The 23,630-nt window shown below is 39.2% G+C and overlaps 1 protein-coding gene across 1 annotated transcript in view; it reads left to right on the plus strand.

Moving 5' to 3' along the window:
• Positions 1-23,630, plus strand: part of KCNQ5 (potassium voltage-gated channel subfamily Q member 5) — a 300,311-nt gene that overhangs the window by 92,552 nt on the left and 184,129 nt on the right. The gene's annotated exons all lie outside the window — the stretch shown is intronic.

The following is a 23,630-nucleotide window of genomic DNA, read 5'->3' on the forward strand; positions in this document are numbered from 1 at the left end:
TTTCATTTAACTTTTTTTTCCAGTTGTGTTTCTCTCAAAACTCAATTTCTTGTTCTGGAATAAACACACAGAAGGCACATTTTTAAATATCAGCAATTTTGAAGTAAGGAAACTATTTTCCTGGGGAGAAGGGAATAAAAAACCCCCACATTTATTTTAAGTACACTTTGGATTGAAGATGTCATTCAGCTGTAGCGATTATATGAAATCTGTGTCTGTGTTTAATTAGTTTATCTGGCATTTATAAAGTACTTGACATAGTTGTACAGCATCTAACTTTGGACATGGAAAACACCAAGTCTACTTGAAATACTTAATTAAAGTCTATTTAATATTGGGATTTTGTTATACAATTTGATAGGAAGGAAAATGTTCCAGTGTATTCAGCCCCCTTTACCAATAAACATTTTGATTGCTAAAATTACTGAAATGCTTGTATCATGCGCTCTTCTTTACTGAGTCCTCATGTAAAGTAATAATTATTATAGGAGGAATTATTATAGGAATAAATATTAAAGGAGGAAGAAAGGTAGTAAACTTCTCTATAGTCCTGTCTTCTCTGTGTGGCATTTGCAAGACCTTTATTAAATGCCCTACTGCACTGAAGTCTTGAGAGTCCACAGCTCATCCACATACTCATGTGCTCATAATCCTTCAGCTACTTCTGAGGGCATAGAAGGAGGGTTATTAGTGTTTAATTATGTATAACATCAGTTTTAGAAGCTGAGTTGAAGTTATATTGGAAAGTGAACCAGAAAAAGCATTTTTGCCCATTATGTGAGTGGACGTACCTTATGAATCTATAAAGCAGATGGCTACTCTGGAATCAGATGAATCAAATATAGCCCTCAACAGCTGGTGATTAGATGTGAAGACCCAGTAAGAAATAATTCCTTTGGCTATCACAGACAGTTTTTGTTTAATATTAAATACCTCTATTTAAGGCTGAACAAGTTACTCTTCAATTCACTATCCTTGTCAAGATAAAAATAGATCCTATATGTGAATTAAAATGAGGCACCTTTTGGTATATTTAAATCCTCCAAAAATAGTCCAAGATTCTGACCACAGCTAAATTCTTATTTAAAGTCCTTGAAGACTGGATTTGCGTAAATTATTTTTAACTTCCTTTGTTGTGCTGATTATGCCCCCTTGGAAATGATTTATGAATTTGTGTTGAATCCTCAAATAGATTTGGCTGAAATATCTTTGAAAAGAGTAGACACCTTTGAAAAGATGAATCATGCCATTTCGGTGGTTTCTAAAATAAATGTTTCAGCTTTTCATTTTGAAAGAATGTGTTTTGAAACCAAACAAAATTTTAAAGGCTTTTAAAAAGTGATTAAGTAACCCAAGAATAAAATGAATCATTTTATTGACTGGAAGTAGGATAAAAAATTATGGGGTTTTCCCATTTCATGCCAAAGGTAAGTCCTGCCTGACCAACCTAGTGGCCTTCTATGATGGAGTGACTACATCAGTGGACAAGGGAAGAACTACAGATGTCGTCTGTCTGAACTTCTGTAGGGCCTTTAACACAGTCCCCCACATCATCCTTCTCTCTGAACTGGAGCGATATGGATTTGATGGGTGGACTGTCCGGTGGATGAGGAATTGGTTGAAAGGTTGCATCCAGAGGGTAGTGGTCAACAGCTCAATGTCCAGATGGAGATCGGTGATGAGTGGTGTCCCGCAGAGGTCCATATTGGGACCAGTACTGTTTAATCTCTTCATCAATGACATAGACAGTGGGATTGAGTGCACCCTCAGCAAGTTTGCAGACGACACCAACCTGAGTGGTGCGGTTGACACGCCTGAGGGACGGGATGCTGTCCAGAGGGACCTGAACAAGCTCGAGAAGCGGGCCCATGTGAACCTCAGGAAGTTCAACAAGGCCAAGTGCAAGGTCCTGCACCTGCGTCAGGGCAACCCCCAGTATCAATAGAGGCTAGGGGATGAAGGGATTGAGAGCAGCCCTGCCGAGAAGGACTTGGGGGTACTGGTGGCTGAAAAGCTGGACATGAGCTGACAATGCGTGCTCACAGCCCAGAAGGCCAACCGTATCCTGGGCTGCATCAAAAGAAGCGTGGCCAGCAGGTTGAAAGAGGTGATTCTGCCCCTCTACTCCGCTCTTGGTGAGACCCCACCTGGAGTACTGCGTCCAGCTCTGGAGCCCTCAGCACAAGGAAGACATGGACCTGTTGGAGCGGGTCCAGAGGAGGACCACAAAAATGATCAGAGGGCTGGAGGACCTCTCCTATGAAGAAAGGCTGAGAGAGTTGGGACTGTTCAGCCTGGAGAAGAGAAGACTTTGGGGAGACTATCGCAGCCTTTCAGTACTTAAAGGGGGCTTATAAGAAAGATGGGGACAAACTTTTTAGCAGGGCCTGTTGCAATAGGACAAGGGGTAATGGTTTTAAACTAAAAAAGGGTAGATTTAGACTAAATATAAGGAAGAAATTTTTTACAATGAGGGTGGTGAAACACTGGAACAGGTTGCCCAGAGAGGTGGATGCCCCATCCCTGGAAACATTCAAGGTCAGGTTGGATGGGGTTCTGAGCAATGTGGTCTAGTTGCCGATGTCCCTGTTGATTGCAGGGGGTTTGGACTAGATGACCTTTAAATGTCCCTTCCAACCCAAACTATTTTATGATTCTATGATTCTATGATTCATTTCATTAACTGGGTGAAAAAAAACCACTATCAGAATTTCCTTTTGGAGTCAACAAGAACTGATTTTTCCTCTAGTCTTGCTTTGGTTTGACTGCCTGTATAAAAAGTCCATTATTTACATAGTATTGCTCCTGGGTCGTTGAATCTAATCACCAGGTCCTACCGGTAACCATGACATGTGATCGTTGGAAACTTTCTTGTTTATGAACTCCATCTTCCAAATTGCTTAGGTTTTCTTCACTTCTTACTCCCACTGAATATTTCTAACCTTTGATTAGAAATCTCATATTCAGGCTTAGTTTTCGCAGGTAGTTTATGATCATACAGTTTGTACAACATGTGATAGCACTAATTATTGGTTAAATATCTCTTCTTCATAATTATCCCATTCACATTTAGAAAAATAACTGTATCCACTTTCAGCTGTTGCTTTGCTGGGCTGAACAAGCCTAGCTCTTTCAGTTTCATCTTGTGTTGAATACACTTCCATGGCTTGATCATTCAGTTGGGCCTTCTTTGCTCTTGCTTTAGATTAATTTCTCTTTCTTGAACAGTGGCCAAAACTGTACATGGTATACAGGATGTAGTTTCCAGACAGTGCTGCTAATATCCCCCCGTCTATACTGGAAATACTTCATCTATTAAAATCCAAGGTCATATTTAACATTTTTTCCACAGCAACCTGACACTGATGGTTTTAAGCCATTCTTGACCCACCCATAGGCCTCTTTTTTTCTCCTCTGCTATTTCAGTTGAATAGCCTCAGCTTATAGCCAAAATTATTAATAGGATGTAGTCTTTTAGGACTCGTATCTAGCTCCTGCTCAGTGGTTGGATATTTCTGAATTGGCATTGACATGTTTCCTCTCTTTGAGAAATTGCTACTTTCAAAACTGTAAAAGAAACCTCTGCATTTAGTCTGCTTTCATCTGTCTAATTCCAACCAGCTTTCATATATTTCTCTCTTCCTTTGTTTTCTTCATATATGTCCCTCACAGATATGTTTTGTATACTTTCAAAATACTGAAATCTTTTGCTGCAGCTCAGACTCCCTCTCCTCCCTTTTCAGAGAGAGGTAAAACTCCACCATTCCCTCGACATGACTGGCATTATTAAATGTCTGTATGCACCCATATTCATTTCAGGTGCTGCTTCTCTAGGTGCTTTGTAAAGATTACCAAAAGGTAGTAGCTCCACCATGACGAGGATGTCAAGCTTTGCAATTGCTTCCATGTCAGATGTGGTAATTTCTGAATGTATTTATCATTTCCTATTAGTCATGCTATCTTTCACCTTCTGTTCTTCAGCAAAAAATTTATTTGGAAAACAAGTAAATATTAATTTAGGTTTTGGGTCATGTTAAATTGTTCAGTATTTTGCTCCTTATCTCATCCCTTGTAAATGCTCTTTGTCATCCCAGTTTCATTTGAGCCTGTGTTCAGACCAAGCAGTTCTGCAATGGTACCACAACATCCCTCACATCATGTAGGATACAAACTCCAGAAGTTTTTCATCTTTAACTTAAACAAATTCCACGTCCCTGTTTCACCTTCTCATCCCTTTCAAGTCTCTTCTTAGTTCAGAACAGATCTTCTCACTCATCCCATTGTTATGTTTTCAACTTCTGTCAGAAAACGCTTTCAAGACTTTCAAATTACACGTTTCAGTTATAGTGTCTTAATGTACTCCTTTGCCGCTGTGTGATGCCGAGCAAAAATCTTGAGCCCAGTTCAGGTGCCTTCGTGTGAAAATACTGCTCTTTTTTCTGGTTATTTCTTAATGTCTATGTACCATATATGTGTAACTGATGTTTACTGTGAATTGTTGATGATAAGGCTGGATAAATTTTAGGGTTAACTTGCACAGGAGTGAATGCCACCAGCGAGCAGTACTCCAGATGTGTGCAGCTTGAACTCAGCAGTTTGGCTGCTCCGACAGGGAGGGGGGAAGAGCAAGGAGGCAGTTTTTCGGCTCCATAGCTTAGCTGGCAGCGCTTGCTGTGGGAGCTCCTCCACTGATCAGCAAAGACTTGAGTCCAGAACTCAGAACATCTCGCTCTCTTACATCATGTAGGTGACTAAAGCCAAGTTGCGTTTAATCTTTTAATGTAAATACCTCCATTTAAAATTTAAGGCACTTCTCCTTTCTTCACCATTCCTTCTGCTATGTGCAGATTTAAAAAAACGCTGAATAAATTTTGCATATTTGTTATTTGGGGAGTAAAATGAGTAAAATTAAAGACACTAGACAGATGCAATATTACTCAGTAGCTAAAGTCATAAATTTTGTGCGAGGCTGCCAAAAGTAGTGCCTCACAGAAATATCTCTAGTAAGTACAATGTCCCCGTAAGTGTTAAACTGCCGGCACACAACCTCTTCCATAGAAGAGGCCAAGTAGTCCCTATACCTGTATGTTTACATCTGTTACATATTAATATTTCTATGTATTCTGTGGACATAGCAAAATCACTCCAGGTTCAGTAATTGGTTTCCATAGTAGTTTGATTAGTGCATAACAGAAAATGGATAAAAATAGATATTTTGCAATTATGGAGACCAGACACCAGCTGTGTTCCCCCTTCTGTTTAAAATCTGTTTAGTTTTGGTTACCTCTTACGGACCAATGTAGTGAGGGTAGGGAATACCACTGCAGTGTGTAATATTCACACCCCGCCAAGGAGAACGCATTCCCTCAGCCTTCCTGAGAAGAGCTTTGATTTTGGGACCAAGGGAGAGGGAATAATTGTTGACCTCTTCTGAGTTACAGAGAGGTGGTCAAAGGCTTTTACGAAGAGCAAATGTGAGCATAGGCAGATGAAAATCAGATTTTTTCTGTCTTACTACCTCTTTCCCTGCCTGCAGAGGTAAGGCTCAAGGGTTTTACTTTGCTGAGCGTGTTTCTCTTGGGAGTGCTGTTCCCCTCAGCAGGGAAAATGCTTCTGTTTGCCTTCACACAGAGGATCAGGAAAGCAGCTGTGCAGACCCATAGAAAGCCATTCATGTCCTGCGGCATGCCCCTGAGCTAGGCCTCCCTCTTGGGCCTCTTCTGGAGCACCATGTAGCAGCTTCACCTAGACCTGCAGGTGCCATTGGTAGCCTGTTCTCGTTTGGGAAAACCCTTCTCATCTGCTTTTGCTGTGACCCTTCTGACAGACCCGAAGCATAGTCCAGGGTGTCACAGGGTATGTCTACATTAACATTTTAGTTCAGATCTTTTGAAGTGAATATCCTGGTTTTCCCCACTGGCTGCTGTTTGGTTTGTACCATGAACAGTGTTGCAGCACCTTAAATGGTTTTCTCTGGAGTGAAAGAAGCTGAAAAGATGTGTCCCAGGTGTTTGCATCTAGTGTACTCCAGCCACTAAGAGCTGGCGTTCAGTCCCCAGGACCAAGCTTGATTTGGGCTGCAGTTAGACCCCCAGATTCCCATGTTGTAAATACCAGGTCCTCACTACCAGCTCTTTTGCGATTGCACCACATTGTTTGCCCATTGTGCATGTCAGCACAGCTGTGGTTTAGCAGGTGTATCTGCTGAGGAAGCTGAGGAAAGGTGTTGTCAATGTGCGTCAAAGAGAAACAGCCCCTTTCTTCACGCTCCTCAAATGCGTAATGGCACAAAACAGAGGTCCTCATCGCACGTACCTGTGAACAGTTATAAAATGAACAGTTCTGTGAATGGCATGGTCTATTGCCGAGCAGGGGCAGGGCAAGACAAATTAATGAAATTGTGACTTAAACCATACTCCGGCCTGCACCATCCTGTTTTTATTTGCATCTTTGACAGGATTTATTTCAATTTTTTTTTTATATCGTGTCAGATTTATTGCTCCAGAAAGGAGTTCATTTGTTTTCCTGAGGGGGTAATAAACTACCTGTGTATTAAGTAAGTTAGTTATTGAAGATATGAATTTAGTCCAAAGCATCTCTGAGGGCTAGTTTAAAATTAAAGGGAAGGAATGTAAGTAGCATGCAATAATGCATGGCGCTCTCTCAAGACAGAGAGTATTGACACTAATAAAATTTTCATTTCTTAGGAAGGGGAAGATAGTTTAAGATACAAATACTAAATTAATCATAAATAAGTGCTATATATGAAAATCTGAGCTGGGAGAATCACTTCCATTTTGTCAAGTATTGTACTATTTTTGGAGATTGTATTGCTTGGCTATATTAAACTACTATTCTTGCATTGCTAGTTTCCTAATTGGTAGTTACTTTACACATACTGACACAATGATAGTTATCTTGGTTTGTTGCTGAAAGATTGCTGAGTGGTTACGTACATTTTATCTGGATTTGTAATTTGGTGGATCCAAAAATTGGAGTGTTGGGTCCCATCCCCCATTGTAGGGAACTTGAATAATTCCAGGAATAGTTTTATGGAGTCAGTGGGACTGGTCAGATGAGCGTCCACTTCTTGATACTATTGGTTCATCATCTGCATGAAAACTAGAAGAAATATCCTCAAAGTCTGCTTCAGCTAAACATTAATGAATAAGTACAAATTTCTATTGTGCATTAGCGTACAACATGAATTGTTCAATTTTGCATGCAATGTTTGCTTTTTCCACGCGTGCACTGACAATTTAGGCCATCAATACTAGCATGACTGCAAATGTACACTCGCCTTACTGTAGGACTGTAAGGCACTGTGTTAGCATAAATGAACATTCTGCTGCTTTTGCCACCAAACTTCCCCCTGAATACACTGCTTGCTTTCTGAATCTATGAACACAGCCAGATTCTCTAAAATGTGTACTATTTTGTAGCAATAGAAAATAAGCTTAATACTTAACCACACTGAGGTTGCGTTGGCCTTGAAGGGATGAGGTATTATAAACACTATCACCACAGACAGTTGAAAGAAACAGTGTGGGAGTCACAATTATGGGTTCAAGAACCTATTTTTCTTTTTTCTCCCACACACACTCATCTCTTGTCATATTCTCTTTCAATAGTTTGCAAATTTCAAGTGTTTCTCAGAATGTCCTTCTGCTAGGGAGATTAATACAAATATTAGCAGCAGCCCAGAATCTGTTATCTGCATTTGTTCAAGGCTCCTCCACAAAGCAGTATTGCAATAATGTTTACATGGCAGAGAAAAATAGCCCAAGTTAAGGTATAGATTTACATGCTGACCAACATGTGGGAGTTAAGGCCATGAAGGAGACATTACTTGAAAGAATGCAGTATGCTGCCTGTGAACCCAGAGTATCCTTTTGAATCGAAGTACCTTAATTTAAATGCGTTTAAATTTAGATTAGTTTCATTCATGAGAATGGGATAAGTGCTGGATAGATTGTCTCCATTATAACTGAACACAAAATTTGCCCCTTTGTGGATGCCCCGTTTCTTTCAGGAGTTATTGCCTTCTTCAGGAAATGCTGTAATTACTACATTGCAAGCCTTTAGGATGTTAAGAGTGTTCAGCATTTCTCCTCTGGACTTAAACTATGTGTGTTTTGAGTAGTTCAGATAAAGGGTCTTCAGAATTTTTTACGTGAGCAAAGTAATGTTATTTTTCCTAGGCTATGTGGTTTCAGTTCACATGGCTAAAGTCTTATGTAGTTCTAATTAAAACAGAAATACTTTCTTGTAGCCCTGTCAAAATTAAAACAAGACACCTCCTTATGGAAAATGTTTGACATCCTTAATCACAATTAATAATAATTGTTGCAATCAGTAATTAAAAGACAATTTTCCCACATTCCAGTGCCTCAAGGACCTAACTTCTCTTTTGAGCAATGATTTTAAAATGAAGAGGCAATACAGGGTTGCATCTTCTCATATCTCAGCTCCAAATGAGCCATTAGCATTCAGCAGCAGATAATTTGGCCCTGTGAGTTGTGGTTTGCTCAGAGAACGTTTGCCAATTAAGCAAAATGAGCCTCAGAGTTGTCAACAGTGTACTGATAATGTAGCAAGTGTTTTCGGTGAGGTCATCAGCTCTTCTAGGAAATAACAGGTTTCTGAAGAACATAGTCTGACAAATCTGTACTTGGTGGGATCACGTGCAAAGGAGTAAGTCAGAAATTGGAAGTCGGATGATGAACCATAAGTAAACCTAGCCAGCTTTATAGGAAATGTTCTGATCATAAGTTCCAGTCAGCCTAATGTCTGCAGTCAACACAAACCTGCAATATATGCCTAAGAGAATAAGAGCCAGTACTGCCTCAGACTTGTAGTCTCATTGCTAATCTGTGTCAGTAATGCTTGAGGATCAGAGTACAAGATACTGAAGAGGCATCATAGTCAAAAGTAGTTGTCGTCCTTCGGAAGTCATACAAAACCAGTGACCATGTCTGGACTGCCAGTTAAATGTTTTATCCTCATCTTTTAAATACTGAGACAATACCTGTGAGAGCAGATCCCTTCACGTTTCCTCTTTGTCTCTCCCTGTCTGTCTTTCTCCATTTTTTACTGGCATAAGGAACTGGAAGCAAGACAACTCAGCAGCTCTTGTAGAGGTAGAAGAATGAAGAAGAGCAGCTGCTAATTTGATTGAAATTGGAATGTGGCCAGAAATCTGAGGAAATAATTACAGCAATTGTACGCTGTCCTCTTCACACCACAGAAAAAGCCATGCATGGGGCAGTTGAAACCATGCTGAACTTGGGTTAATGTAACCGGTTAAGGAGGGATGTCTGAAATGTTTCACTTAAATCACCAGAATTATTTTTAAAGGAAGAGAGAAAACTGGAGGGTATATCTAGCTTAGTAATTATTCTTTTTTTTTTCCAGTGCTATGATATTATATTGGAATATACAGTAATCAGAAATTAATAAAAAACATTGTCAGATCATTGTACCATTTTAAAGATCTTAAAATAATTTTGTACAGCTGAGTTGAGTTCCGTCCTAGTCCAAGGCAAAGGAGAGTTGCCAGTTCACCCAGTGGCTCACAGCCTGGTTTGATGTTACAAAAGTGTGCTGCCCTCTTTGTTTGGCTGCAAACAGTAGGAGAACTGACAAATCTTCAATGTAAGAACCACTGAGACACTTTCCATCCAGACCATTAATTTCCTCACTCTGTGTCACAGCCAGGCAGCAGAAACCACTGCGATACCTGTGTAGCTGCATGGAGGGAGGAACAAAGGACAGCTGAGGGGAAAGCTTATATCCCTCTAATGCGGCTACTACTCGCTTCCTCACAACAGATCGCATCTTCAACATATGTTTTTGGAGGAATCAACACTAGGAGATACCTGTGTCCTGGTATTTCCAGGGAGCTTGGATAACGTAAGACAATATGACTAATCTTAAGATAGATGAAAACTAACTGAAGTGAATACTACCCTTTCTGCTAAATCTTTTTTTGTCAGAAAAAAACATTTTTGATTAAAAGTTTTGGGTTTGGCTTTTGGTTTTGTTTTTGGTTTTGTTTCTTTTTTCAGAAATGTTGACCTTCCGTGAAAGGAGTTTGGTTTCCATCTAAAATAAAAGTTTCTGAAACCTTCTCAAGGAAAGCTGCAATGTTTTCACTTGGCCGCTTTGCCGTATCATCTCATGGAATTTAAGAGCAGTTTATTTGTGGTCTCATCCTCTAGTTCCTTCGATCTCCTGTTCTCAGTTTTCAAAAACATAGTCCATCAGAAGCTATTGTGGGACTGGGGAATCTGGCTTATAAAGGAGAATGGAAATGAGAGATATGGGAGTGACACTGACAAGCAGAAACATTTCCTTGGGGGAAGACAGTGACCAACCTCTGACTAGCCACAGTCATGCCACATGGGGCTAAATTGTACCCTGGACAGTGAGTTTATGAAAAAAGATTAAAGGACAGAGATCTCCTCCATCATAAAAGACGGATGACAAGAGAAAGCTTTAGATCCATGTCCCCAAAGCAATGACTAGAGAAACAGAGTAAGCTAGCAGCAAACTGCTATTCCTGGGAAAAAGAAGGCAGACAGGACCCCATTCCTTTGCTGGGATACCCCCTGTTTGATTAGAGCCCTGTCTGAACACTATCAAGATACTGTCATTGCAATTAAAATTAAATTAAATTTAAAACTTTTCATCTGCACCAGGTTTTGGGTTCATTTGGCTGATGTGAGAGACTGCATTATAATCTTTGAATGTTTTCTCTATTGGGGAAAATCAAGCCCAACTCTCTGTGTCCCGATGGACTGCCAAGAGGAAACGCCCCACATCGTATTTAAGTACCAATAGCGGTATACTTAGAAAATCTTTAGCCTTTCCACCATGAATGCCTTCATTTACAAAGAGAAATATGTTTACATTTGGATAGCTATGGCAGCAGTGTGGAAAGATTGGAGAAAGAAAGAGAACTCTCTCAAGCTTAATTTAAGTAAAATTGAACCTGACATCAAGAACCGTAAGCCGTTTAAAAGTCTTTTTTTAAGCCTTAGTATTTTGTATTTTTATAGTAGTTTCAGAATAAACTGTGTTTCTTGTAGCCACCCTTTGATATCCATGGATATTGTTTGATTATCTGTTTTGAATGGAAAGAAACTAGAAGATATTACTGTGATCTCCATGACAACAGACTTAAAGTGACTATTGCAGTCTTGGGAAATCAAGATTTCAAGGATTCCAAACAGAATTAGATCAAGAAAATTTGCTCATTATTGAAACTTAACAGAATAAAAAGATATAGTTAAATTAAAAAACATTGATAGATAAAACCTTCTGTGGTATCAGACTATTTTTTGGGCTCAGGTAGGGAGCAGCACACTGCTATGGACATGGTAGTTTGATATTTTGGCAGTTACCTGAAAAACTGCTGAAGTGAAATCTTTCTTTACAAGTTCTGCTTGAACAATTGACAATTTGTTGTGAATACATGATCTAACTATTCCTATCAAAGGCTAGTATATACCTGAAAAGGCCCCATTTAAGATTAGGGTCCAGTCACGTTCTTTGGACTTATAGAGAATACCAACAGTTAAATCAAGTGTGGAAATAGTGTTAAATGGAGGCATACCTCTCTGAACAGAGAGCCCCATAAAAAACTTTTCTACGGTATCTTTTTAGGGTTCATTTCAGTGCCTAGCCACAGGCATCTGATGCTGTTTGAGATGCTCTTGGGCCACCAGCTATGGCTTCTGGAGGATGCAGGTCTCCTGCTGATTGTCTTTTTCTGCCAGCCCTGTGCAGATGTCTCAGATATTCTAGTATGGCTCCAGTGGCAATGGGTGCCACTGTTTAGGCAACGGAATTGAGACCTTAGTTACTATGCATTTGGCCTAACTGCAAGTGGTTTTCTACTGTTTTTTTTTCTGCTGTTCATGTTTTCTGTCCTTTTTATATGTATAGCAATAAATACAGTTCAGTGTTTAAGTTAATGTCACACCTGATAGTAAAATAATGTAGACACAGGTTTACAGTGTTTCAAATCTGACAGTGGCTCTAGGTCACACATGTCATCTTGTGAAACTGGCATAGCACTAGCAGAAGTATGCTGTTGTTTATTCCTGCGGTGCTTGGCCAGACAATGATTTCCTCGTTTGCTGCCAACCTCCTGTGGCTCACTTGTACAGATTATTGCTGATGTGATTAGGTGTAAGTTATTTTTATCATCTGCATTCATATACCCTTATTTCAGAGAGTGGCATGCAAGTAAACTACATGCTTTTCTTAATCTGCCTGAACATGACTTAATTATGTCATTCTTTAGAAAGTAAAGAAAGAAAAGTGGAGAACAAAGATAGCAGGCTGTTCTGGCAGTGTACGTTCATTGGGGAGAAAGAATTTTCAAATAAATGGCATTTGAAGTAAAGACTAATAACCCCTTTAAATACAAACTCTTAGTTCCAGGAGGTGGCAGTTCAAAGCAGAGGAGTTGGTCCTCACTGTCTAATGGTCTTTAGATGTTTTTGAGTCCCAGTGGCAAGGGCGATCCTTGGGAAACCGAAGCACTGCCTGTTGCTGGCAGTGACCTTTGTGGTGAGCCCTTGGCTGTTCCTCACTGACACCTATAGGTTTTCAACTACACAATTTACTCTTTAACAGGGAAGACCATTGTAAATGTGTTGAGAATCATAGATAAAAGAGAAAGCTAGTAGAGTTAAGCTTGTTAAGTATCTCTAAAAATCACTTTCTGATTTTGCTAGTCATTCTACTGCAGCCAAGCAAGCAAGGAAAACTAAAGCAACATTTCTTGAAAAGTGTAGAGGGAAATGAGAAATGTTGTTATTATGGATTTGTTTGACTTTGTTTTGTTCCTTTTTGGAAATGTGTTGGGGGAAAAACATCACCAGGACTCCTACGCCAGCACCTTGACATACGGAGCCCTGAGTTCTTTTGCAGGGTTTTATTTTCTTCCTGTGCATGTGTGGCTGCCATCCATGCTAATCAAACTCAATCAGCAGAAGGAGTCAACTGCTTTGTATTAACTATTGTTCTCCTGACTCTGGTATTTTATAATAGATTTTTAAGATCTGCACTGACTCATACAATCCATATCTAATCAAAAGTAAATTAAACTGCATATGCTGACTTGATATTAATGACAGAATAGCATTTACGACAGCAGAATAGTGACGCTCTTTATTACATAAGATAAAAAAAAAAAGTCCAGTGTTTTCTTTGTTTTCTCAGTATATATTATTGCATGTCCTTAGATTGAACTTTTAATTTTTAATTAGTGTTTTTATTCAAGGTGATTTAATATATAGCAGATACGTTTTTTAACCTGAGTTCTTAAAATTTTCTATTTCATACACTTAAGTGCAATAGGAGTTCATACATATTCATTTGATGAATTATGCTAACAATTTGTATTTTTAGGCAGTCTTTATCAATTTTCGCAAGTTTAAACCTATTATATAGCACTTAAGTTTATAAAAGTGCTACAAATAGTTGTCTATCTGGTCATCATTAAAACAGCTATCTTTTCTCTGCTTTTTTGATACTTTAATTGAAAATGTGTGTTAGCATTTTTTTTCAGGGAGTTATAGTTTAACTATAAATATAAGTAATAAACTAGCGTCTACAGAAATGACACCAGTGTAGTAAATAAAGAGCCAAGGTAGGTTTAACTGGCTGATATGGATGCTGGTCAGCATAGATATCTGCATGAGCTACAAAACCTGCTCAAGAAGCCAGTTAATTCTCCTTAACACAGTGCAGCAAGTTCATATACCGAGTTACTGAGCTTCAAGGTAGCTTCTGCCCACTTCAGTCGCTGTGGTTTCAGTCCGAGGTGTCAGGCAAACGGGTGTATTATATATTTAACAGGTGCTTCTGTGTGTAACAGACCCAGAATGGCCCCATCCCAAAGAAACATGTCCTACAGCGTTCCACGAGACTTCAGCTCTTGACTCACGACAGAATTTTTCCCTTCCAAAGGGGCTGAAGCACATTTTGTTTTTACAAAAGAAGTAGCTTTTCAGTCCCTAGTTGTGATCCCTGTGAGGGTTTGGACGTGCATTCAGATACTGCCCCTCTAGATGCACTGTTCCCTAACCTCAGCGCCTTCGGAGAGACACGTCTTCCTGTCTTTACTCAAGTGATTGTTTTTGTTCTAGATGGCTCTTGCCAACACAAACCAATAATCTTTTCATTGACTCCACTGGGAGTCCTGAGGTGTAACTCCTATTCTTTTGACCTTCCAAAAGATTCTCCTCAGCTGTTAATATGCAATGCTTGTGCAGCATTTTTAGAGTATTGCCTGACCATTAATCCTCACAGCAGCCCCAGGAAGTAGGGATTGTTATCCCCATTATTTATATTTGAGAAGGTCTACCTTGACGACCATCGTACTAGTCAAGGTTAGAGCGAAGGGTCCCAAAGTCCTCGTCCCGCCTCCTCTCTTCCAGAAGCCCTGCCGTCTGCTGTGCTTAGGATATGCATGTTTGATGCAAGCAGAACAGTGAAAGGTAGGAGGGCTGCAGTTGGAAATACTGTTGCCTATATTTCCTGTGATTTTCCTGTGGGTTTTTTGTTCATGGTTGTAGGAGAAGACCATTATCCCTCTCATCGTAATAAGAAATGACTCGTAACTTAATAGTCTGGAGAACTTGGAGAGTTCCCTTGAGTCAGCATTTGTGCTAAATTAGCTGGTTTGTTTCTGGATTTTTACCTCTTTTGGATTCTCTTTTTTCTTTTGAAACTACTTGTAAAAGAAAGAGCTAGAAAGCCTATCAAGATGTCAAGAAGACAATTAAGAGGTACAAAATTAATCTAGATTGTAATAAGAATTCAGTACTTTATTATTAAATTATATAGGAGTTTAAATGCGAAAGAAAACAACTAATATGTGCAACAGCCACTAAAGAAAGCAAATAATTAGTAGATATTAGTATCTGCTTTATATTAATAAATCTAAAGCAAATCATTATCTGAAGGAAACAGCAATATATTATTTTAACAAAATCTCCACAGAAAGGTGTCTTATTTATTCCTTCAGTGGGTAACAGTTTGTATTATTTATCTTCAGTTCAGCTGCACTAGTGGAAGTACTGGAATTGCTTCCATGAATTTACCAACTAAATACTAAAAGAAATGACAAGACTCTGTTACCGAATTGCTTATATTGTGGTATAGTGACTTTAGAAAAAATACAAAGCATAAAGTAGTTTTAAAATCCCTGTTGTGTCTTAGCATGGTTTTCCTAAAACAAGCAGTAATTCTTGAGGTGGAAATATGCGAATGTGTCTCAGTGGCATATCATCACTCCTCTGGCAAACTGTTTCTCAAGATCATAAAAAAGAAAACAAGCCCCAAAATATTAATTAAAATGTTTTACTAACTTACTACTTTCTGTTCTACATGTGGGTAATCCCATTGGCTTTTCTGCCTATTTGTGCCGGTGGTTGGTTATCCTATTAGACCCAGACATGCATTCCTTAGGAGCTCCTAGATCCTCGAAACTGATAGGGGATTTGCATACCTAACAGCATGATTGGACCAAAAATATTTGACCATGCAGATATGGACTTTATTTCCCCATGATTTGGTCCCCAGATGCCACTGCAATGAATTCACAATTCTGCACTAATCAATAATAGCAATACAAAAATGTTTTCAATATGTTGCGCTGTATATACTATTGAACAGGAACTACTTAGACCAATTTAGTGGAAAAGGTTCAATTTATATTGCCATTTTTAAAACATTATTTGAATGTTACTGTGTTAGAACACCAGGAACTTTCTATCACCATTAGTTTAGAGATTTTAATGTAAATTCGGCTAAAGATGTGTCTCATCTTTAAAGAAACAGCAGTGCCTTCTTCACTTTTTCAAAAATCCAATTTAAAGAAAAAAAAATTACCTTGTGCTTCTTTGGGTTTTATGCTCTGTGTTGTGATAGGCTTCAGAATAAACAACAGCACTTTCTCCTTGCTTGCTAAAAGGTTATTCAAGGAGATTATTCTGAATGCCATACACCTGGAGATGAAAAACTTTTTCATTCCATCTTGAGAAAAACGTTAAATTGCTATTTTTTGTCTCCTGTGTTTTCGTATGTGGTGCTTAATGATTATTTGTTATTACATTTACACGCATATGCATGCATATTTATTGGACCTTTTTAGGCCTTATTAGCTCTGTTTAAGCACCTTAAATATCAGAGAGTAATTTTAAAAAAAAAAAAAAAAAGAGAATATTCATGCTGATATAATTGAGATTTGATAACGAAGAAGCTTTTGCACCTCTACCACGAAATTTCAATGATAGTTTTACATGCCTATCAAATATTACAGACTAACACTCAGAGCAGGTAAAATGAATGTATTTCTTTCAGAAAAGTATCTGGGCTGTACAGTCATTTTTTTAAATGCACAGTTTTAGAAACAACAGAATTTTAGAAATATAATAATCCCTAACTGTGAAGTAAACATTAATGAGATTTAGCTATGCAACACAGAGCAGTCTGAAAGATCTCCTTCCAAAGCAGAGAAATCCGTACTGTATAAAGGTGCCTCTTTTGCTATATTCCCACTTGTAAAATTCTGCCCTTAAGTCACAAATTCATCTTCTGCCAGTAAGCTAGAAAAGGAAACACATTTGCCTGGGAGTGAATAAATTTTATTTGGATGCAGTTTTATTTCTCTAGTACATTTTTAAGCTAACTTTTTATTTTTATAGACTGAGGGAGTGAGGAGAAGACTAAGACTAGAATTTCTCAAAACAGAGTTCCTTCAGATGCGTGTTGGCTGTGAGAGCCGTGCATAAAGAAATAATTCACACATGCCCTGGTAAGCTGGAGTTCATTGAAGTGACACTGTGCTGCCCATAGCAGTTCTAGCCCACAGGCAAAACATTCTTCTGGCAAAATGCTATCAAATTCCCACTGACTCTGTTCACTTAAAGAGCAATTCATAAGTAAGAAGTGCCTTGTTTTTTAATAAGGAGAGGAGCTGTGTGTTCCTGGCACTCTGAGATGCCCAGCCCCGGATAGCAGAACGTATTTCCTCTCACAATAAGAAGTCAAGGGCAGGTTATTTTCATTTAGAATTTTTTGAATTTTTTTTTTTTTAATAACAAAATATGCTGTGGTATGAATGCTCTGCATGAGAAGATTGCACTGCATCAAATATAAGCTATCCTTCCTGGGTATGACATCCGAGGGACAGAGAAGAACATTGCAATACAAGGCATTCTCCCATTCTACATTTTGTGTTAGTATTCACCCAGCTGTGCGCTTTAAAGCAGGAGATGAAAAATTAAATGTTCCCTCTGTTTGTTTTTATCTCTTTTGGATTTACAGTTACAATGTGTGGAGCTCAAAATTTCATTTTGCATGATCAGAACATGGAGTTAAAACATTCGAGAACATAATTTGAATTACAAAACTGGTGAAAAGATAGGATTCATTGAAAAACCTGTGATATGTAGAGAGTAACAAATTCTGTCTGTGCTGTTCACATGCATTACCAAAGGTTAGCCTTATTTCTGATTATCCTGGTTTCAGCTGGGGTAGAGTTAATTTTCTTTCCAGTAGCTGGTATAGTGCTGTGTTTTGGATTTAGTATGAGAAGAATGTTGATAACACACTGATGTTTTTAGTTGTTGCTAAGTGTCCTGCTAGTCAAGGACTCTTCAGAGGCTGGGAGGGAGCATAGCCGGGACAGCTGGCCCAGCTGGCCAACGGGGTGTTCCATGCCATATGACGTCATGCTCAGCATATAAAGCTGGGGAAGAAGAAGGAAGGGGGGGACGTTCGGAGTGATGGCGTTTGTCTTCCCAAGTAACCGTTAGGCATGATGGAGCCCTGCTTTCCTGGAGATGGCTGAACACCTGCCTGCCAATGGGAAGTAGGGAATGAATTCCTTGTTTTGCTTCGCTTGCATGCGCGGCTTTTGCTTTACTTATTAAACTGTCTTTATCTCAACCCATGAGTTTTCTCACTTTTACCCTTCCGATTCTCTGCCCCATCCCACCGGGGGGGGGACTGAGTGAGCGGCTGTGTGGGGCTTAGTTGCTGGCTGGGGTTAAACCACAACACTGATTTTACTTTTTTTTAGTTTTAATTATGGTATTTTTGTCTTCACTTCAAGGGTTGGATTCTCTTTAAATGAATATTAAAGTAGTTGCAATGATGCTATGCCTTACAGTTTTATATATGCTACACAATAGATTCCCAGTGTATATTTAGAGGTGGAAACCTATTGACTGGACGAATATTAGGTTATTATTCCACATTAATATTGTAAGATCAGATGGATGATTTTGATTTGAGTTTACGTTTACCCTTATTTTATTAAATATATTTTAGTGCCTCCTGTATAGCTTTTTATCTTCTTTAGCCCTTGCTATATACTGAGATACTTAGGATAAAGGAGCTTCTAGGATGCACTGGTTTGCAGTGATCTCCTATTCACATCATCCCTCGCTGAATAAGTAAATACTTCAATTCAGTTGCATTGGTATACCGCCATTGAAATGTATGGGTCTGTAGTAGTATAAATGGAAGAGGAAGTTGGTGCAAGTTTTTGGGTTCTTTTTTTTTTTAATTCACTGTTTGATTGCCATAAGTTATTCTTGATTTGTCCTTGAACAACGATGAAAAAAAAAACCTGTGTCACACAGGTTCTGGAAACTAGACTACTTTTTCAGGTGGTACCAATATTAGAGTCCAACTTTACTCTGCAAACCATGTGAGAGTATTTGAAGTCACTGAAGTTTTGTACCTTGTAATTCATAAAATAATTTGATGAGGGATTGTGATAGGGCACGAGATAAACAGCGTGTGAATTGAAAGCTGGTATTTCCACAGGTAATTTTCTCATCATGTCAATGCAGTATTATGTAGAGTGTGCATTTCCTATCGGTTCTCCTAGTCCAGGAACTTTCATTTTCCCTGTGCCTGTTTCACTGATGACTAAATTCTCACCTGTCGTGTTCTCTGGCTTTCTCCTTATCTCTCATTGCTGTTGCCCTGTGCCGTTTTATTATCGTTATCCTTCCTCTGTGCTTCATTAACTCTCCCTCTCCTCAGCACACTCTCTTCTAAATTCCCAATTTAGCCTCAGCTCCCCCGCTGCTTTCTCTGTTCTTTGTCGTCGACCTTTTAATTTAGAGACCTCATGGGGGGTTTTTTTTTAGGATTTTTTTTGTTTTGTAAAAAGTAAAATAAATGTAAAAAAGGGTATTAGTTATTATTTAAAGCATGTACTGTCTAAATGTTATGGTAGATAATGGAGCCCCACTGTATTTGTAAATCATCCTGCTAGGTGCAGCCTGGCACTGAGGTGACACGTTGCCAGCCTGGTGCTTGTGGGTCCCCCTGACACTGTCTGTAAAGCTCTGGCCTAACCCATTTCCACAGTCAAATCTACTTCCCATCCATGTTCCCTGACTAGGAGGATGCATGAGAGCCGGGCTGGTGTCTGAAACTCCCGCGGGGATGACTGCCCAGGCACGCCCAGCATCTTTATCCCGGGCCACGAGCCCTCGCTCCTGTTAGCCGCGGGAGCGGGCGCTGGCAGGATCGAGTGTTGTACAGCCGTCCAGCAGCGGATATCCGAAGTGCCGCTGCCGGGTAGCGCAGCCTGAGCCCTCCCCTCTGAGCAGCGGGCTTGCCTCCTGGCAATAGCAATGGGAAGAGGTCCAGGTTGCAGGACTGGCAACCTGCAGCACACTTTTAACTTTGCAGTGTTGTCACCAAGGGGACAGTTGGTCCCGGGGAGGCAGGCACAAATGCCACGCTGAACTCCTCAAGGTTCACAGGCAATGTTCTTCATAGTTCTGGGGCCAGAGGTGGGCTGGGGATAAAAGCTGTGGTGCCAAATTCTCTTCTCCCACTCCATTTGCTTGCTGCGTCTGCTCCATTTGATTCTACTCCGTTGGAATCAAATTTCCTTTGTTGCCATCTAATACCGCATATTTCAAAAGAGGAAAACCAGATACCGTTTTTCTGATGTAACTCCCTTTGCAGAAGGGAGTCAGGCTGTTTGAGTTCTGAACGTTGCATAATTGCCATTGATATTTCCTATAGTTGCCAGAGCCATTAACTTTTAATAAATTTTACACTGTCCAAGTTCCTGAGAGTCACCAATGTGCTTTTAGAGATCACAGAAACAGGTAATTTTGTTGGCTCAATGCATCCTTTTGCTTTCTCAGTAAGTTTTCTCTTCATTACTCTATGAGGCTTGCAAATACACTATTACTTTGCAGTAAGCAACTTTTTCATGGGAGGAACTGATTTAAGTGTGCTTAGCCAACCACTGGAATTGTCAGTGTGGATCTATGAGAAATAAATAAGTTAATCATTATTATCTTTAGCATATTACAGTTTATTTTCTTACTCATTATCTCCTTGAAATGGAAGACCCTTATAAGCAATACAATCAATCTCAAAGAGACATCTGATACTCATATAAACAGCGATGCTCATTGCTTTTTTACCAACTCATATATCTGATTATGTGAATTTACTAACCCCTGTAGCTGGAAATTAATCAGTATATTGAGTGCCACAAAGCTAGCATCAACATCACAGTGGATGAACTTGCCCTCTTCCATTGTCTAAGTGGTAATTCCTCATTATTCATCTCACAAGAAATGGTGTCTTGTCTTACAACTTAGGAAAAAAATGATTGCTTAGTAATGCCAAAGTATTCCATGAAATGATATGATTAATGCTCTTCTCACTAGATCTGCTGATGGAAGTAAAGTCTTATTCAATTTCCTTGTGGAGACACAGTGAACCAGTATCTTTGGCAATAATTTTTAAGCAGGAAGCTTTCTGCTTATCTCAGCTGTATTGTATAGTCGTTTCAGAAGACACATTAAATAGTTGGAAAGAGGTTATAATGTAGGTGGATTTTCCCTAAGTCACTGAGGCTTCTTTCACTGAATACAGGTTGTGGTGGAGCTCCTTCCCTTTCTACCATCTGAGATCATTTAGACTTCTTCAACTTTATTATTGTTTAGTATAATTAATGCCAGATAATATGACACTTCCTTAATGGAGTTCAAGTAGTTCTGTGTTCCTCATGTCTTTTATTGTTTTTGGCCAACCACCTGCTGCAGACAGTTTTTGTATCTACTGCAAATATCAGCTCAGATAGCTGATGAGACCCACAGCATTTCATTAAATTGTTATTGCAAGTTAGTTTCTTGATTCCTTTAACTCTTGATTCCTTTTTTTTTTCCTATGGGAAATTATAAAGAAACATTGAACAACTCTTCTTCTCTTTTACATGTATTTATTTTAAACATGTACCACAAGAGAAAGCAGTAAGGCAGGAAACTTTTTCATATGTGGAAATTAGCTACAGAATGCAGTACAAGCACCTTGCCATTGAATAAGCCTTGCAGTTTGTGTTGCCTGCTATTGGGGCAGTTAATGTGGTGAAGATGGTTGGTGGCAAAAGTGAGCAGCGGCACCGGGCAGCCTTTCTCCCCACCACTGCATGCTGGGCTCCCACACAGTGGACAGTCTTGGCCCAGTGTCCTGCTCGGTGGCTTCTGCCTCCTTGCCTTGCTGATTTTGATTTCTCCAGACTGTTGACTAAATTTATAAAATAAACCTGAAAGACCAGTTCCTCTTTCTCAGCTTTTTATTTGCTTTATTGGGAGTCAAAAATGCAGATGAAGCTATCACATATGGCATTCTGGAAAAAACCGCTTAACTTTTCTTACAAGCAAAAACAAGAAGTCACTTCCAATCTCCTATATATTGAGAAGAAATCAAGCAGAAACTCGCAGGGTGAAAACACAGTATATGTCTGGCGGACTTTTGGAAATAGAATCAGTCAGCTTTCGGATAGACTTTCACCATAATTTGCAAAAACGTGGTTATTTGCAAGGAAACTTCTGCGCCGTGTAGAGCAGTGTACATTGTTCTAGCATGTAGTGATACTGTTTTTATTTGCACCTCTTCTAAACCTTCCCTTCTCTATAACACAAGATCTGTAACCGAGTCTTTTAAGGCTCAGTCCTATATATTATAAGCAGCTGGAAAATTTCACACACCCACTGAAGGTTCCAATGAACACAAAATACCACGGAACAGATGCCAATAAGAGGTATTTTTAGCGGCTCATGTCACAGTTGCTGTTTGCCTCTCCTGTGACAGCTAATGAGCTTTGAATGGCTGGGAGAAATAGTGCATCCTGCAGTAAAAGCCTGAGAATCTCTCTCCCTTCTTCAACACAGGCAGTAAATGTTTGCTTGGGGTCTGTCTGAAGCTTTATAACAAACCATTACAGCGTATTCTACCCTGGTTAAATGGATTACACCGCAGACCTCCATTTCGTACATTTATTTCCATAAGAATCTGGCATGACAGTTTATTGTTTGTTTGCTCTGTAATATGGGCTGCTAGAGGTAATGTTATTGTAAACAGAGCTTGACTGAGTGAATGTTTGTTACTAGTAGTTAATATCATTTTCTCACATTTTCTTGGCTTTGGATGAGGAGTACTTAAAACGTAAGGAAACCCATTCTGTGCATAAGTTGAAGCTGTTTATCATTACATAACGGAAAAAATTCTAAAAATGTCATCGAGTGAAAGAATATCATCCTTGTGTTGGGGTTTCTTGTTCTTTCTCCCTTATTTTGCACCATTTTATTACACAGAATGTAGCATGTTCCATTCCCAGGAGAAAGCCAGATTGATACTGAATGTGTAACCAGCTGGGTGTTTACCCTTCATTATTCATACTGACAAGGCATGAGAGGAAGAAATAGAAAAAGAAGGAATTCCAAAGTTGTTGGAATAATTGTTCCTTTTTGTGTCAAAAAATGCTGATTTGAAAATTCAGTTCAAGTGACTTAGGAGGAAGGCTCCCGTGTACTCTCTCAACTTACCTGCTGGTTTTATGGTATATGTTTGCAGAAATTATTGACTGGCATATTGAGGTGTGTGGCAATTAGCCCTTTTTCTTTAGAAATGGGTTTATTATTCTTGTGCTTCCTGAAGAACAGACACTGAGTGTGCAATTACAGAAAGCACTGGATGGACCTCCTTTCGCTAGTCTAGAGTGAAAGTTTTTTTACAGTTGTTAGACAAGTGTAAAAACCTGTGTAAACCCAGAGAACATTATTTCACAAGATTTCAGAAGACGAGTGGAAATGAATCAGAGCAGAACTGAATCTCAGATGATCAGATCATGACATCTTTTATACACACATATGCAGGAGGTGCCTGTGGGATTGGAAGCATGCATCCTGCCCAGCATCTGACACGGGATTTTGAACGCGCTATTTATTTTCTCAGATGGCATAGAAACAATATGTATTTCTTGACAAGCACTCTTCAGTACAAGAAATACGTAATGTATGCTTATAGTAAACATACATTCTATCCTCTTCAAGTCTAGTGTTCAAATTATCAGTGAGAAACATGTAAATAGGACTGTTTGCTCTCATTTTGTAGTCAGGAAATTGAGGCAGAGTGGCTAGGGGATTCCCCCGCTACAAATACATTTCTGCATCCTGTTCAGTCTGAGACTTCTTACTTCAAGCATGACTGCAAAACATTGCGTATTCATATTCAGAAACTTTCTTTTTGTGTGCATTTTTTATTTCTGCTTTCCTTGTCTT

Source organism: Calonectris borealis, chromosome 3 (assembly GCF_964195595.1).
Source record: "Calonectris borealis chromosome 3, bCalBor7.hap1.2, whole genome shotgun sequence".
NCBI classification, from domain to species: Eukaryota; Metazoa; Chordata; class Aves; order Procellariiformes; family Procellariidae; genus Calonectris; species Calonectris borealis.